This window comes from Eurosta solidaginis, chromosome 4 (genome assembly GCF_040869045.1).
Source record: "Eurosta solidaginis isolate ZX-2024a chromosome 4, ASM4086904v1, whole genome shotgun sequence".
Classification (NCBI taxonomy): Eukaryota; Metazoa; Arthropoda; class Insecta; order Diptera; family Tephritidae; genus Eurosta; species Eurosta solidaginis.
In genome coordinates this window covers 55,787,483-55,800,968 of record NC_090322.1, presented here as the reverse complement: position 1 = coordinate 55,800,968, position 13,486 = coordinate 55,787,483, and the positions used below count along the sequence as shown (strand labels likewise).

General features: G+C 34.6%; 1 protein-coding gene across 2 annotated transcripts in view; it reads left to right on the top strand.

The window, feature by feature from the left end:
• Positions 1–13,486, top strand: part of east (enhanced adult sensory threshold) — a 334,547-nt gene that overhangs the window by 240,529 nt on the left and 80,532 nt on the right. The gene's annotated exons all lie outside the window — the stretch shown is intronic.

Sequence of the window (13,486 nt, the reverse complement as noted above, 5' to 3'; positions counted from 1 at the left end):
GTCCAGCCATTCAGTTTAGAAGTTTACGCCGATCACTTTATCGGCAGCGGCGGCGGAGAAAGCTTGAAAAAAAAAACGTTCACAATAGTAAATAGCTAAGATCACCTGTTAGGGTCCGGACAAACACAATTTTTTATATATAGAAAAAAAAAAAAAAAAATTATTATAAATTATTATTCTGGCCTTGAGCTCGAATTCGCACCAGGAATCCTTTACGAATAGGCCGATAAAACAAAAACAAATGCATATGTAACTATTCATAGATGTTGCACATAACCAGAGGCGGAGTAAGGCGTGGGCGGTGTGGGCCACCGCCCACGGCCTCGCGGTGATAAGGGCCTCGCGGCCCACAACGAACTTATAATTGAAAAAGTATGAAAAATACCTAAGAACACGACACAAGGCTGTTCTTATAATAAGCTAGCTGACTCCTTAGGCGTTTTTCTGCGTAATTGTACCTTTAAAACTTTTAACTAAAAAAAGGACCTCTGGTAATTTTTTAAAGAAACCGATCTTAATTTTGCTTAGTCCGAAGAAGATGATTTTATGGCAATTATCGAAAAGAAACTTGAGATGTGTGGACTTTTTCTGCTTTTCGCTTTATAGAATGTCAAATCTCCCACCATCTTTGTATAAAACTTTAGAATTTAAATTAATGTCATTATTTGAGAATTGTTAATATTGTGTCCGTTGTTACACTGAACGCCTCACTTAAAATAAATTTTTAACTTAAAGATATTCCAATCCTCGGCGCCACAAATTTATGTTTATGAAATAATCAATATTTCTGTTAAAATCAATTATTTCGAAATCTCATCCCTTACGTTTCTGACAATTCGTTTATATTTAGTCCGGCAACATTAGTTGGCGTTAAGCTGCTGTAGCGGGGGTCCCCTTTAGGAGAAAGAGTATTGCTCGGGACTTCCCCTTATTAAAAAAGCATTGTGTATCAAAACAAGTGCATATGATATGTTACCTGTCAAATTTGACGCATAGCCATTTCCAATGAAAGTACAAATCGCGTTTAGACGGAGTCTTGCTCGTTTCTTTAAATAAATAATAGCGTCACATATTTCTAAAACTATAACAAGTGTTTAAAAAGTTGAGATAGGTAAGAAACTGTTGTGTGATTGAAAATTGAGGTTATTATTTTTTTATATCTTTTATTTGTTGCGCTAGAATCCGCCTAATTTTACGGGTACAATATTGGCACTTTCTTCATAATTTATCAATCATGTCAGGCTTAATTACCAAGAGAGATAGAGATAAAGGGAGAAAATGGGAATCTGGTTCAGCAAAAAGAAAAAGAAGAGCGGAAAGAGCTGTATCAAACCATGTTTTAAGTTCAGGTATGATGAAGTTTCTCAGTCGAGCTGAATCTAGTAGTACTGAGTCAATTGAATCGCTTGCTTCCACTTCTCAACAACATGTGTCTGTATCTGACAATTCCGAAATTACTCCAGATGCACCGAATATTGATACCGAACGACGGGAATCGGAAAAAGAAATAGATTGCCAATCAAAATCTTATGCTGAAATTTCTATGTTGCCCTTAAGTAGTGCAAGTACCAATCAAGAGAGCACGATTGAAATAAGTTCGCCATCTGCTAGTAGAGCCAGTGATGTAGTGGAGCAATCATTTGCCATTTTTGATGCGGGATTGTGGATGTTTCCCATGACGGATGCTAAGCGTCATGATATAGTTCAAAGCGGTCCCACACAGCAGTTAAATCATCCTGATGAACATTATCCTCAAGATGATGATCATAGACACTTTTCCAATTTTCATTTCTCAAGAAAACTAAATAATGGTGAAACACAGCATCGGCGGTGGTTGGTATATTCAAGCTCTAAAAATAAAGTTTTCTGTTTTCCATGCAGACTTTTTAGCAATTCACAAACTCAAATGGTACAGGAAGGGTGTTGTGATTGGAAACACTTGGGTGATGTTTTGCGCAGGCATGAAAATACTAAAGAACATATGTTACATATGTTCCAATGGATAACATTAGATAAGGGAATAAAGCACGAAAAAACATTAGACCAAGAAAACGAAAGACGAATTCTTGAATCTCAAAAACATTGGTACAACTTGTTTGAGAGATTAATTGATATCATAAACTTCTTAGCCTCTCATAATTTGGCATTTAGAGGTCACATAGAATCTCTCAAAACTGACGAAAACACTAAGAATTCTGGTAACTTTATAGACTTATTTAAATTGATAGCTAAATATGATCCTACGTTACAAGAACAGTTAAACCGCATTAATAATAAACAACTTACACACCACTATCTAAGCCATGATATTCAAAATGAATTGATTACATTAATGTCAAACACAGTTACCTGTGAAGTGATTGGTAGGATAAAAGAGGCAAAATATTATTCTATTTTACTCGACTGCACTAGAGATTCTAGTAGAGTTGAACAGATGTCGGTTATTTTAAGATATTGTAATACATTAACTGGAACCATAGAAGAAAACTTTATCGGATTTCTTGCTGTCACCGAAACGACTGGAGAATATTTGGCTAATGCAATACTGGGAGAGCTAGAAAAAAATGGCTTAGATATTCAAAACTGTCGTGGCCAAGGATACGACAATGCTGCTAATATGGTAGGCATAAATAGTGGAGTTAAAACTCGAATTCTAAATATAAATCCCAGGGCATTTTTCACACCTTGCGGTTGTCATAGCTGGAATCTGTTGTTGGTAGACGCAGCCAATTCTTCGTTGGCAGCAAAAACATTTTTTGGTTTTCTTCAGAAGATTTTTTTGCTTTTTTCAAGTTCCAGCAAACGCTGGAAAATAATCAAAGATAAATTAAAGCTTATGATGAAGCCTTTATCAGACACAAGGTGGGAAAGCAGAATCCAGGCGGTGAAGGCTGTATTATTGCAATTTGATGATGTTGTTGAATGTATAGAATACTTAAAATGCCAAAAGGAACAATCGGACACACTCAGTGATTGCGATTCCATTTTGAACGAAATGTTCAGTTTGGAATTTATCGTATCATTACATATCTGGTATGAGTTATTAACTCGTGTCAATACCATTAGCAAATTATGGCAATCTGTACAAGTCCATTTAAGCATTACTCTTGAACATTTGCGTACATTTTGTGGATTCGAAAAATGTTTGTCTGACTCTCGTCATTTTATTGAGAAAAGCAGTTACGATTTGCCCAAAGATTTTAAAAATAAAAGAGTAGCCAAAAAGAAAAGGATGTTTGATTATGAAGGCAGCGACCAACCTATAAAGTCTGCAGAAAGCCGGTATGAAACCCATTTTTTTAATACCATGGTTGATTCTGTGATCAGTAGCATGGAATCGAGATTTATGTCTTTAAGTCAACATTTTGAAGGTTTTGGTTTTCTATATGACTTAAACCAGTTAAAACGAATTCCAAAGGAGCAACTACTGAAAAACTGTCAGGATTTATACATTGTTCTGCAAGTAGGTGAGAGCAGTGACTTCCAGCCTTATGAGTTGTATGAGGAGTTACAAAATATGATTCCAAATTTACCCAACTCTATTAAAGACGTGAAACATCTGCTACAATATATTATAGAGAACAATTTGAAAGAAATTTACCCAAATGTTTACATTGTCATTAGGATATTGTTAACAATACCTGTAAGTACTGCTTCCGCTGAAAGGAGCTTTTCAAAATTGAAACTAATTAAAAATTATTTAAGAAATACTATGGGTCAAGAAAGACTCTCGGCTTTGGCAGTTTTATCTATTGAAGCAGATATAGCATCTAAGATAAGTTACAAACCTATCATTGAGGAGTTCAGTAAGACCAAAAGTAGAAAATTTTTGTTTCTTTAATTTTTTCATCATAATAATTTTTTAAAATTTTTTTTTAATTTTTTTATTGTTTCAAAAAGTTATATGTATGTAAAAATGTATGTTTGTTTCTGAACGAATAAAAACCGTCTCATTTCAAGTGATTTTTTATTTTGAATTCCCTTTTTGTTGCACCATGAAAGGGCCTCGCAAAATGTACCTCGCCCACATAAATTTTTTGTCTTGCGCCGCCACTGCACATAACCCAATATGTGCCTATTTAAAAAAAAGCCATATTATCTTTTACTGCATACAAAAAATTGCATTTTTCTAATAATTTTATATTTTTCGTAAATTATTGAAAATAAATAATTTTTAAATGTCATTTGTACAATTTTCGTTGTCTATGAGTCAGTTTGAAAACCCTCTGGTTGTTTAGTAAGTTAGCCTTTTTCGTTTTCAATTTATGCACTTCTTTGGATCGATGATCTTTCTTTAATTAGAAATATGTATTCTTCAAATTCTGTATTTACGGCTTTTATTTCTTTCGTTTGTTGTCGTCTTTTCAAATGAAATTTATTTTGCTTAGAATTTCGCGAAAGAACAAAGAAAGTTGTAACGGATCTTTTCTAGGTATTTTGCATTTAACACTTCGCTTTAGTCTTTATTTTATAAATTTGTATCTCCAAATATCGCTCCCGAAAACTTCCTTACTGCTTAGCTTTCTTGAATAATATGTGTGCTTCCGATTCCTTTGTTTCAGATTTTCAGGTAGGTTCGTGAATGTTCTTTTCAATTTCCGCAATTCAATGTTGAATATTTCAACTGTACTCCTCTTTTAGGTTAAAACGCTAAACAATTTTAACGAGAAATTAGCTTAAATTCTGCAACTTCATTTGATGAAAAACGATTGTGAAATTTCACACGATGACGCGCTATTAAACGTTTATGAGCTTTTTAAAAGCCTGGCTGATCGCCAATTGTGGGTTTACAACCACTTAAAATTGATACACCGACTTGTAATTTTATAGTTTATTTTAAATAAAAAAATACCACTATTTATTTTCGTTAAAATTTTATTATAAAAATTATTTTATGGTACAACCCCCGAAAGTATGCTTGCGTTTTCGTTTTTAAGAATTTTATAGAATGAAAATTTTTTGATTATAATAATTTCAAAATTGAAATATAAAAAATTAACAAGAACAATTCATTCAATTTCTACAAAGTAGTTTTATATAAAGTTGAATATAAATATAACTAATATTAATACCATAAATTAAAATAACATAACCCTACAGTTACCATGGCTCAATTATATGGTTGGATTATCTCATCAGCTGATTTTATTTTTTTTTCATTTTACTGGCATAGGGATTGTCAAAAGGAGATGGCAAACGCAAAAAGTAACCAACACATTGACAATTATTTACTTCCGTGGTGGTAAATTTTTGATTAAAAAATAGTTTTACATCACTTTAAGTAATTTTTTTAGTAAATCCATCTAATTTAGCGCATTATTTTCCCACAACACACAAGAATTACAAAGTTTTATGTTTTCTTTCCATTCCATTCGCCTAACACCAACACGCATATTTTGGCAATCTGAACAAAGGGATGTTGTTGCTGTAGAGATTTGCTACCATATAGTTGAACCATGTTTGTTTCATTAGGGGACTCATTAAAGCTATAAATTTATAAGTTGTAAAATTATATCCGTTTACACACACTTTTATATGTTCTTGATAAACTTAATTATTGATCAGCTCTATTATTGTCAAAAACAAATTGTGATTATTATATAAATAAAACAAGTAAGGACGGGAGGGACTATCTTCGGCTATGCCGAATACTTCATACCTTTCATGAATTGGGCTGAACAATAATCTTATCCCGTTCGTAATCTCCAAATAATCGGATGTATAAAATAAGAAATATATAGTGAACAGATGTACATACCTAAACGATTTTTAAGATAAATATAAAACAAAAATGGCAAAAAACCCCCCTATCTGAACGATCGCTTGTATGTATAGCTCCGATCGAAATGATTTTTACAGGAAATCTATGATATATTAGAATATATATCACCAAGTTTCACGTTTTCATATTGGAAACTAAGGGAGCAATGGCCAAAAATTTTTCTATCTGAACGATCGGTTGTATGGGATACTATATACATATAGATCCGATCAAAGTGATTTTTTCAGGAAATCTTCTATGATATATTAGAATAAATATCACCAAGTTTAACGATTTTATATTGGAAATTAAGGGAGAAATGGCTAAAAATCTATCTATCTGAACGATCGGTTGTATGGGATATATATTATATATAGCTCCGATGGAAATGATTTTTTCATGAAAACTTCTATGATATATTAGAATAAATATCACCAAGTTTAACGTTTTTATATTGGAAATTAATGGAGAAATTGCCAAAAATCTTTCTATCTGAACGATCGGTTGTATGGGATATATACTATATATAGCTATGATCAAAGTGATTTTTTCAGAAAATCTTCTATGATATATTAGAATATATACCACCGAGTTTCACGTTTATACTTTCTAAATTGCGGCAGGAATGACCAAAATCGTCTTATCTGAACGATCGGTTTTATGGGAGATATATGTTATAGTGGTCTTATCCTACCGGATCCGACAAATGTCTAATATATTAAAAATACATCCTTGTGCCAAATTTGATTGAGATATCTCAAAATTTGCGTTCAAACAGACAGACGGACGGACGCACAGACGGACACGGCTATATCAACTCAGCTTGTCGCCTTGATCAATTCCGTATACTTAATGGTTAGTCTATCTTCTTTATTTCATGTGGTCATACTAAATCGTTCCCGAGATGGTCGGGCTGGTGTCTTAATGGGCTTGCTACCGGAACTTACCGGGCCTGCACCTTGTTACTTTGGCCTCCGGTTATGGCTCCGCGGGCTATATTGAAAACTGTTTGTATTGCATCTATCGTGTATCTCCATTTTCGAAATCCAAAATGAATATTTGACAAGCCACCTGGGCTTTCCAGGGTCTGCTGCAGACACTCAATAATAATATGTTCGAGAATCTTCCCTATTGAATCCAACATACAAAGTGGCCTGTGGGCCATCTTACCAGGTTTCAGCAAAAGAACCACTCTTTGACGTTTCCTTCTTGGATACAGGCGTTGAAGAGATCCGTCAATAGCGATGTTCTAAACCTTATCGCTGATTTAAGGGCTATATTTGGCATTTTGCGCCTTTAGAACTTTGGCATCATCCGCTGAAGGGCTTACCATTGCCGATTTTGTACCGCTGTACCCTGTACGGAAACTTCTTATGGCAGTTGGATCATGCCGTTCTATCCTGCATTGCTGATGGATCGAGTCACAAATCTCATCGGGCGTAGTAATCTAATCGAGGTGATAGTTGGCGTGGCTTGTTACGACACGACCAAATGGTTTAAGCTTCAATTAATGATGATAACTTGTCATGTGGGTTGAATCTCAGACCTTTAGTAAGATAAGACAGTACAGCATACCCAAATTATCTAGAAATTCGGTATTACCCACATTTTCATCTATGAACACAAACATGCATACATACATATGTATGTACATACAAAACATATAAATAATAAATATGTATTGAAATGCTGAATGCATTGAAATGGCAGTCATCGGCAAATCAACGATCGAAACGAAGTCCTACGAACGCTCTATTTTTACAAGCTAATCGTTATTGCATACACATCTATGGTCATATGAATGTATGTATGTAGGCTTGGTTATGTAGATGCATGCATAATTATATTTTTTTACACACTGGCAGTTAATTTCATTTCTCCGTAGGCTTTTACAAAATTTAAAAAAGGAAGCTTTGACACCTACATATGTATGTAGGATACCAATTGATATGTATATTCAATATATATGTACATGCATATATATATGTATGCACACATATGCATTGCCATACAAAAATACATGTACATATCTACACACATATATAATCCGTCTGCATTATGAACTAGGTATGTATGTATGTAGGTACACACATATCTACCTACCATTCGAGATATACATTCCAGTGCCGATCGTCCTCAATTTTCGGAGTGCTCCCCACCTTCCTAGTTTTAACTTTTCCTTACGAAGCTTTGCAAGAGTATTTTGTATAAGCGATGTACGGTGAAATTTTGGTCTTTCGATACGATCTAATTTACTTATACATATATGTATGTATGCAAATGTATGTACATATGTATCTACATGGATGTTTGCATTACATATGTATATCTAAGCCACCCAGCCAGGGCAAAACTTGTTTACGTGCAAGTTCACAATCGCAAGTGGCTATATGTAAGCATCTGTCTCCTAATGCAACAAACGTGTGAATAGTCATGCACGTACATACATATGTACATACATATGTATGTGTGCATGCATTTTCTCTAAACTTGAGCAACAAATCCCCTACCCAGGTGCAATATGCGCCTAAAAAGGAGAAGTATTTAGTATGCATTCGCTGATTTACAACCAAAAATGCAGTTGCATCCACACCCAAAACCAAGCGGCCATTTTCCTGTGCTGTGACTGCTGCTTACCTATATATATGTAACTGTATTTATTTAGATAAGCATGTAACTTATTGTAGAACGCGCATCCATTGTATTCGATGGCAACGTCGACCATCAGCAGCAGCGACGTCGGCGTCAACGTTGGTTTTTTGTCTCTTTTCGATGGTAACGAACAGCTGGCTAGGAATGTTTTCAATGAATAGAAAGAGCGAAGTGCTTACTAAAATGAGTGATTACTTCCGGAAGCAGGAGTGCCACATCAAACTTTTTTAGCACAAAAGTTCATTATTGAAAAAGCCAAAGCTATTATTTGGCCCTTTTTCAAATTTAATTGTTAGTATTAAGTTCAACGCGGCATCCCCATCATAAGAAAACGGTCACTAAACGGTCTCCATGCAACAATTAAAACGTAGTCTTACAAGAAGAAAATTCAAAATATTCTTGTGATCTGGATACCGATTTGAAAGTGGTTCATGACAGTAAGACGTGAAAATTATTGAGTTTTGCTACTTAACCAAAACCAATACCAAATGATTGTTTTCTATGTTTTTCAACATATCATGATTCGATTTTTATTTGTTCTGTAATTATCCCATAAGTCTAGAAATAGCTTATAAACTGTTGGCCTGATTGAAAAACATTATATGCCAAGATTTTAGGGCGAAAGAGAATCTTTATCGGGGTGATAATCGTTTTTGCTGCTGCATATAAAAAAATATAGATTTTTTGAGCAGTACTAAAGCGACAATTTTTTGTTTTTTGAAAGCCGACGATTTCGAGAAACCTTAGAACCGATACAGTTTTACTGATTTTGCCTTCATAATCTAAGTCTGTGATTCTTTTCACGTAGTAAATAACTGAGAAATTATAAATAAATAAATGTAAGGCGCGAGAGCTTCCGAAGAGATTTTAGGCCGAGCTTCTCTTCCAATCTACGTCATGCAGAAATAAACTAGGAGTGTTTGGCCAATCACTGCCGAGGGGCGAACCCGCTTAAAAAACTTTCTTCTAATTGGCGGAGCACGCTACCACCAGACCACGGCGGCCGCTTTTATTGTATTCCTTAATATTTGCAAAGAAAATTATATGGCCGTTTTATGCTTAATGTATATGTTCACAACACGTCCGATTGGAAGACACTGAAGTGATTTGTTAAAAGGAACGAAAGATCCATGGCCAATACATGTAAGGCGCTTTATTCTGATCAACTGATTGCTTCGTCTTACTTACTGAATGCAGAAAATGTTAAATTAGTTTGCATTGTTTACATTTTTGTTTTCTATTAGCGTTGTTTTGCAAATTTTATTATTTTTGTTGAATTTTGTTAATTTATTAATAATTATGAAAACTATTCAACTCGTTGTGCAATAAGTGCTCAATTACTTGTGCATATGCATTTTGATAAATAAACACCATACATATATCGGTCGTATCATGCCACAAAAGGTAGTGGTGTGAAAAAAAGCTCATCATCACACTGCAGGCATTTCCCTCCCACCACGACAAAATTTAACCAGCCTTAGAAAGGAACGAACGTTTCTGCATCATCTGCAAATAACGCTAATTGGGCTGAAAAACAAAAGTAACGCCCATCCAACAAGTTGTTTATAAGTAAAGAATTTATCATTTCTTTTCATATAAGCCATAATGCTGGTAAAATATAAATTTTTAAGTAAAAAATCAAGTCATGAAACAGTAATAGCAGACAGGTGAGGCCAGTAGTACAACAACGGCCATAAATTAAAGTAGTAAAAAGAAACAAAAAGTCTAGCCCGATGAATCTCCCCTTTGAAAGATGGAACATCAAAGAAAAGAAAAAAGTATGAAATTGAGAAGAGAAAGTTGAAGGAAGTGAGAAAAGTGAATCAAACAAGTGGAACGGGAAGAATGAGAGTAAAAGTAAGAAGGCTAAAAGTTTGAGGAAAAGGAGGAATAAGTAGTTAACAGCAAGAGCAAGACCACCAGTGGGTTAGGGGGTTAGAATACAGAGCGTAGAGGGGATTAAAATACCCAATTCAAGGGGTTTGTGTAGCGCAGCTTTTCAACCTACCAGCGCAATACATAGCTTCTCCAAACCCAATTGTGAACCTCACCTATCCTTTGCGAATCCTGTTTCATTAACATCCGAGGCTCAGGCGACCCCGAACTCATGGATCTAAGGGGGATGGCCTAGAAGGTTGCATGTGGTCATAACAAATCGTTCCCGAGATGGTCAGGACCGGATCCGGATCTGCATCCGGTAACGGACCATCATCGATAATACTCCCCAAGGCCTTCGGGGAATGTCCTCATCGCTACAACAACAACAAGAATAACATTGGGAATATTAAGGGTAATAGTGAGACTTAGAGTAAGAGTAGAGTTGGGTCCTGGGACCGTATACCGGCAATGCCGAGTTTTTGTTTTACAAGCCCCCCATATATTCATCCGCAACTTCATATTATTGTCCCAAGTTGTCAGTTATCTCATCGACATCAACGGTCTGTTTCCATATTCCTTAGTTGTGAGCAACGTGTAACGCTTGAACCACTCAGTTAACTTTGAGTTATGAGGGCGAGAATTGTCAAAATGCGAGTTTAGTTGTTATTTTGACTTCACCTGTTAGGTTTAATTGCATCATGAACTCAAATAAAATTATTTTTATAATCTTACATTTTGTTTGCTTATTCGACTTGTATATGCGTGGTGAGCCTCTTAAAATTCTCTTGCAAGTTATAGCGCTTTTGGTTTTGTTGAACGAGCTTAACTTTTCTTTATAACTCTTGAAAGCGTAGGTCGATTGTGCACATTTTTGGCACACTTGTTTGTAATCACTTTCACTACTTGCTGTTGACGTTATTAAAAATTTTTAAATATATATTTTTCTGAAAGCTGTTGGAAAAACAATAGAATTTATAACTTCTCCATAACTTTATGACATTTTGATATTTTTACTTGTTTCGTAATTAGTTGCTGTCAAAAATATAAACATCACAATTTTTAATGGACGCAAGGTATTTCTACTTTTATGTTAAAGCGCAACAGTTTTCTAGGGAGTTTCAACTGTTCAGATATACAGAGCACTCGAGAAAAGTGAGAAAACTCTACCTAAAAAATCTACTAAACTCAATATTTTCAAACCCATGCAACGCACGTAAATCAAAAACTTTTCACACCAGCAGGTTACCAACGGATCGTCTCTGGATTAGAGTTCAAACTCCTAGTTTTGACTCAACCGCTCAAAACAATAGTAACGAACACTTTGTTCAGTTTAAATTAATTTTGGTTTTTTCACTGTTAAGCGAAGAATGTAACCATTATAAATGTCGTTTCCTATTTCATCCGAGTTCGAAGCGAAACGCTTAAACAAAATATATTTACTATAATCTAACAAGTTGTAATTGTATTTTCATTTTCAAGTTATATTGGGTATGCTTAAATGTGCAGACCACTTTTACATTGAAAACTCAGATTTTCGGAGCTATAATAACGGACAATTCCAAAATCAAAAAAAGAAGTATGAGGATTGATAGACATGGTCAAGGTGAGTATAACTAGACAATTTTTTTTTGTGGGTAAATGACAATAACAGGAGTAATTAAGGGTCAAAGTTCATATGAAGCATTTTTTTAAATCTAAATTTCTCTTTAAATATTGTACCGATTTTCATTTAATTTTTTTTTCATTGTATAGGTAGTAAAATTACCTTTCATTTGGTATGCTGTTTGTATTTCTATCCCGTAAAATACTTGAAAAATTCGATGTTTAAAAGTGCTATATTTATTAAGTAAATTACACATATTTATTTGTACATATGTATGTAGACCCCGAAACTGGCCAGCACACAAATACGATCGAAGGGTTATGGAGGCATGCCAAGGTCTTTATGCCCCAATTCCACCACAAAAAGCAATTCTTTTGCGGCTATTTGGCAAATTTTATTTTTTTGCGGCATTGCAAGGCTACTAATATTGACCCTTTAACAACATTTTTTAAAATGGCTGGGAACCTTTACAACCCATGCAACCCACGACTTAAAGAGGAGGAAGATGAAGATGATTATGAGGTCGATATGTCGGCGTGAGTTAAACGTAAGTTACAAAATAAATACTTATTTTTTAAGGGGCTATGTATGTATGAAAGTATTCTGCGCAGAAATACTGTGGATGACGGTGGGGTGCAATAAAGCCATACGCAATAATGCTATACGGCTTTATTTCCAATTAGTTTGAGAAATAAAGCCATATGGCCTTATTTCCAATTGCTAATGGAAATAAAGCCAGTATGGCCTTATTGCCATTTTCAAAACATGGTTGTGGTAATTTTATTAGGTTGTACCTAAAAACGCGCAAAAGAGTGCGTACCGTGGCATGTTGCCACGGTTCGGGCAACCACCCGGACTTGGCATGGCATAGCCCAGGGTTATTTAAATAAGGGCGGCCGAAGACCGCCAACTCGGAAAGGTGTTCTGCACATAAAGGAAACAAATAACAGGTGTTCTGCGCAGAACTACCGTTAATTTGCCCACAATTAAGTTTTGGTATACCAGGAACAGGACAGTTGGTATTGCATTGATGGGACTAAGGATATTATTTATAATTTTAAATGAAAGCTTAAATTATTTCCCATCTACCAGACTATATTTTCATATATTTAATACAGCAATTAAATTAAAAAAAAAATTAAGTTTTTAAAAATTTTGATATGTTTTTTAAAAAATTATATTATTTCAGGAAATTCTTTGCAGTTATATACTTAAGATATACATCAAATGAAAGTTATTGGAAATACCTATCCAACGACGTTGATAATCGGTTCAATACTTAAGAAGTAATTTAGATTTAAAAAAAAGCTTATTATGAACTTTGACCTTTAATAACTTTTGTTGTTGTTTTTTCGTTTTTTTATATCAGCATTGTCTGTATACTGCACTTGTTCCGAAAAACTTTTCATGGGAGACTTTCGTAAAGGCGACGACATAGCCGGATAAAATGTAAAAAAAACGGACAGTTTTTGGTTGAAATGTACCAAAGTGGCAGCCTTATACCACGCCATAAACTCATAAACACTGTCTGAGAATGAGATTGATGAGCATTTTTGAGAGTAAGTGCTGCAGAGTGGTAGCAGAAATGAATG